We start from the raw sequence: 5,716 nt of genomic DNA on the forward strand, positions 1-5,716 counted from the left end.
GTCTAAACCTTGTCTGTGGTATTCCGAGTAGGATTCTGGGATTGGATGACTGTGATGAGCTTCAAACTCGCGAGTGCTGGGCGTAGTGACAGATGCAAAAGGATAGTAAATTCTATTCCGGTATGACTGAGAGATGATTGATGATTAGCCGTGCGGTGACAGCGCACCTGGACCCTTTTCACTTGGAAGATGGATGGTAGCCATTGACAACGGTGATCCCACAGCTTGCAGCTTGCCATAGGAGGACATGCGTGCGTGAATCAGAAGACAGAGGAAAGCAAAGATTCAGAAGACAAAGCATCTCCAAAACTCCAACATATTCTCCATTACTGCATAACAAGTAACCTTTAACCCATACTCTCTTGTTTATTCGAAATTCAACTGATAAATAAAATTGACTTCCTGACTAAGAATTGCAAGATAACCATAGATTGCTTCAAACCAACAATCTCTGTGGGATTCGACCCTTACTCACGTAAGGTATTACTTGGACGACCCAGTGCACTTGCTGGTTAGTGGTACGGGTTGTGAAAAGTATGATTCACAATTCGTGCACCATTCAGCATAGACTTAATCAACCTATGCTTGGAACAAATTAGTCATTCATACAGTCTAGGAAACTTTTAAGAGTTTTATAAAGAAAATATGGGTCTAGGATTTTGAATAATTAACTAATTCTTTTAAAGAAGGTTAATTTTCTTTTAGATGTCTCTGAATGAAATTAACTATTTGCGCTTTATTCTTTACTTTCACGGCATTCTCGACCTCTATTGAGAACATGTGGTTTGGTTCTCACCCCGAAATTTTCCACCCTTTCAGTGACACAGGTTTGAAGACGCAATTTGAAGCTGCGAGCGATTAGTAGGTTTTCTTTATTGTTTTAATTACTTTCATAGAGTCCCCTCGCTCTTGTCCTTTGAGGTTTTATTTTAACAGAGGGGTAGGTGTTGTATTTGGGTTTATATGACTTCTTATGTATAAGAATTACTATTAATAATACTTATGTGATTGTTATTATTATTTGCAATGTTTGTCCTTGATACATGTCATTAATGAATAAAAACAAAATTTTCTGGCATTTTCTTAAAACTGAAACGCGAAATCGATACAAAGGCTCAGTAATTAAGTAGTTAATATTAGAAAAGATCACGTAACGTTCTTTCTAGTAGAAATACCCTGACTTAAGCAATGTATTTTGCTGGAAGGGATGTTACAAGTAGAAGAATAGAAGAATAGAAAAATGAGGTAGAGAGAGGATAAGAAGAATTCGAACACAGAGAGAGGGAGAGGGTTCGAATTATGAGTAGAAGAGAAGTGTTAGTAAATAAATAAATAAATAGAAAGGGATGAGAGAGGGAGTATTCAAATATTAAATTAAAAAAAAGAAAAATGTTTTTGCTTTTATTTTAATTAAGAGTTAGAATTCGAATTTATTAGAAGAAATAAAATTAAAATTTAAAACAATTAGTTAACTAAAAAGAATTTTGAAAAAGTTATTAGTGGTTTTTGAAAATTAGAGGGAGAGAAAAGTAGTTAGGGAGTTTTGTAAAAGATAAGAAATAGTAATCTTTTTAAAATTAAAACAAACAATTCAAGTAGTTAATTGAAAAAGATTTGAAAATTTTGAAAAGATAAGAAGTTAGAAAAAGATTTTGAAATTAGAATTTTGAAAAAGATATGATTTGAAATTTATTTTGAAAAAGATTGAAAAGGAAATCAAAAAGATTTGATTTTCAAAATTAAAGTTGATGACTTGGCTAACAAGAAACTAAAAGATATGATTATAGAATTTAAAGATTGAACTTTTCTTAATAGAAAAGTAACAAACTTGAGATTTTTGAATCAAAACATTAAATGTTAGCAATAATTTCGAAAACTATGAATAAAATTAAGAAAATGATTTTTTAAAAAAATTTGTTTAAGGATTTTCGAAGACATTAAAGGAAAGATGAAAAATATTTTGAAAAATTTTAAGAAAGAATTTGAAAATATTAAGAAAAAAATAAAAAAGATTTGATTTTTGAAAAAGATTTGAAAAGATAAAATTTTTAAATTGAAATTTTGACTTGACTAACAAGAAACAACTAAATTTTAAAAATCTTTGACTAAGTCAACCCAAAATTTCGAAATTTATGAGTAAAATAAGGAAAAGATATTATTTTTTATTTTTCTGAATTAATGAAGAAAGAGAAAAATAACAAAATGAAACAAAACATAAAAATTTAAGATCAAAATAAATAATGCATGCAAGAACACTTTTGAATGTCAAGATGAACACCAAGAACACTTTGAAGATCATGATGAACATCAAGAACATATTTTTGAAAATTTTTAAGAAAAGAAACACATGCAAGACACAAAACTTAAAAATTTTTGAACTTTAGACACTAATAATTTGAAAATGCATATGAAAAACAACAAAAGACACAAAACAAGAAAAATTAAAGATCAAACAAGAAAAATCATCAAGAACAACTTGAAGATCATGAAGAACATAATGCATGAATTTTCGAAAATTTAAGGGAAATTAAAAAAAAACATGCAATTGACACAAAACTTAAAATTTGACATTAGACTCAAACAGGAAACATAAAAATTATTTTGGTTTTATAATTTTATTAAATTTTTTTGTATTTTTCGAAAAAATTTTGGAAATAGAAAATAAAGAAATTCAAAATTTTTAATAAGAATTCCAGGATTCATGTAATGTTAGTCTAAAGCTCCGGTCCAAAAGAATTAGACATGGCCAAATGGCCAGCCAAGCTTTAGCACAGAATTTTAAATGAGAATCCAAAGGCTCATGCAATGTTATTCTAAAGCTTCGGTCCAAAAGAATTAGACATGGCCAAATAGCCAGCCAAGCTTTAACATAACACATACAAGCATGTCCTTTCTACAATGAAAAGTGGAAGCCTCAGTCCAAAATATTAGACATGGCTTAACAACCAGCCAGGCTTCAACATATCCCATGAAGCTCTAGAATTCATTCTTAAAAATATTTATGAATTTTTCGAAAACTAAATACTTTTTTTGAATGATTTTTTGAAAATAAAAATAAAAATCTTAAACATAAAATAAAATTAACCAATCTAAGCAACAAGATGAACCGTCAGTTGTTCAAACTCGAACAATCCCCGGCAACGGCGCCAAAAACTTGGTGCACGAAATTGTGATCACACTTTTCACAACTCCGCACAACTAACCAGCAAGTGCATTGGGTCGTCCAAGTAATACCTTATGTGTAATGACCTAATTTCTGGTACGTCATGATCATACCAGAAACTGAGCACTACCAACTTGTCTTCCTAATTATTATCTATTATTTATTATATGAGCCTGATTCGTTGTTAAAAGTGTAATTATTTTGCGAGATATTTCTTTTTTGAAAACATTTGGATTAATAAACAGAATCACTCACAATCAATCAAGATTAATTTTACCAAACCCTACCTTGATTTGCTGCTCCAAATCCGGTTACTATTTGAAGTGTTCTTAAAGCACTTTTTCCTCCTAAAACACGTCAAGAACAACTTTAAAACTCTAAACCATCAACTAAACGAACTTCAACAGCATCTTAGGGAGGTTATCCTCACCTTAAACGTGCAGGAAATCAAAGATCTTTGGCCCACAAGTCAAGCTAAGCAAGAGATCTAAGGAAGAACATCAAGAAAACACTTGTTTAAGGATGTTTCCTTGAAAACTGAATTGAAAAGGGAGGGAGACATCCATCTCACCTTATTTCCAGCCTTGATATGTTATATGGTTATGTAGAGAAAGAAGAAAGGATCATTTTGGTGAAATCGGAGTTTTGATTTGAGTTTTAGTTCAGAAGAAATCAAGCTTTGAAGATTAAGTGTTCATGAAAGTTTCTCTCTTTTCTCTCTTCTCATTTTCGTCCAAAGGGAATAAATGAACAGCCTTGGAGTGTCTTGGGGGTGTAGGGTGAGTTGTGATTGGTTGGCTTGGAGGTGGGCTAAAATAATATTAAAATATCTCAGGTGTATAACTACTAAAACTAGGTGTATCAGAACACTTGTAAAAACATCTCTAAATATTCTTTTCTGAGCTACTAGCATAAATGACACTAGTAACATATTTAATATGAGAATAGAAGGTATATGATGAGGCATTAGCATTGCTAAAGTCATTAGAGAGTGCTGGTGTTAAGCTGCACCAGTAAACTATGAACCCGGTTAAACCGATTTCCTATTTTGAACTAAAACAGATCAGGTAACCTTATAATATCATTCAAGCATCTTCTAATACTAATATAATGATAATTTTGTACTATTATCTCTCTTCTCTCATGAATCGAATCCGGTTCATCAAACTGAGACAATTTACGGAAACTAGAATTAAAACTCCTAACCGATACGGTTCAAAAACTAAGTTCTTCGTGACTGCGTTATCGAGCTTATCTCCACTAAGGTCCTGAATTAAAGATAATATATTGACAATGAGGATTGAGATGCTTGATGATACAACAGAGGTGTTCCCTTTACTGATCTTCCGGAGGATTCTGTGCCTTCAAAAAAGATCTCGCGTACTCGAAAAAACGGGGTTGTTACATTACGTGAGTAAGGGTCGATCCCACAGAGATTGTCGGCTTGAAGAAAGCCATGGTCATCTTGTAAATTTTAGTCAGGCGGATTCAAATGGTTATGAGGTTTTGATAATTAAAGGATAAATAAAAGATAAAATAAAATAAGATACTTATGTGATTTATTGGTGGAGATTTCAGATAAGCGTTTGGAGATGCTTGGTTGCCTCTGAACCTCTGCATTCCTATTGTCTTCCTCCAATCATGCGTGCTCCCTTCCATGGAAAGCTGTATGATCCTCTCGGATGAAAAATATCAGGTATGATCTCTGCACGGCTAATCAACTGTTGGATTTCTCGTCTTGGATGAAAAATACCAGGTACAGCTACCGCACGGCTAATCATCTGTCGGTTCTCACTAGCGTCGGAATAGGATCTCTCTATCCTTTTGCACACTGTCACTGCATCCAACATTCGCAAGTTTGAAACTCATCACAGTCATCCCTTCCCAGATCCTACTAGGAATACCACAGATAAGGTTTAGACTTTTCGGATCTCAGGAATGCTGCCAATTGGTTCTAGCCTATAACACGAAGGTTCTAATCACGGATTTGGATACTCTGTTGTCAGGAGAGATAATGCAAATCGTGAATTAGAGACCCAAGAGAATATACTCCGGCTGTCATCCAATGACTACGTTGAACATCATGTAGACCGGTTTTGGTTGTCAGGCACGCGGATCTTGGCTAAGCGAGTAACGAAGATAGTGGGTGATTGTCACGGGTCACCCCTTCATTCTGACTTAACTGAATTAAGTACGAGAGTATATCTTGGAAAAGAAGTAGGTGTGAATTGAAAGAAAAACAATAGTACTTGCATTAATTCATGAAGAACAACAGAGCTCCACACCTTAATCTATGAGGTGTAGAAACTCCACCGTAGAAAATACATAAGAGAAAAGAGGTCTAGGCATGGCCGTGAGGCCAGCCTCCAAACGTGAACAATGATTCCAAAGATGATAGTCTGATAGTCTCTTTGAATACAATAGTAAAAGAAATGCTATTTATACTAACTAGTCACTAGGGTTTACAGAAAATAAGTAACTAAGTGCAGATAGTGCAGAAATCCACTCCCGGGGCCCACTTAGTGTGTGCTTGGGCTGAGCATTGAAGCTTTC

The 5,716-nt window shown here is 33.5% G+C and overlaps 1 long non-coding RNA gene across 2 annotated transcripts in view; it reads left to right on the forward strand.

Moving 5' to 3' along the window:
• Positions 1-1,027, forward strand: part of LOC110268058 — a 10,738-nt gene extending 9,711 nt beyond the window's left edge. For both annotated transcript variants that reach the window (XR_002356094.1, XR_002356093.1), the window contains exon 4: positions 820-1,027. This is a non-coding gene — a long non-coding RNA (uncharacterized LOC110268058). The remainder of the gene's footprint in view (positions 1-819) is intronic.

Source organism: Arachis ipaensis, chromosome B10 (genome assembly GCF_000816755.2).
Source record: "Arachis ipaensis cultivar K30076 chromosome B10, Araip1.1, whole genome shotgun sequence".
Lineage (NCBI taxonomy): Eukaryota > Viridiplantae > Streptophyta > Magnoliopsida > Fabales > Fabaceae > Arachis > Arachis ipaensis.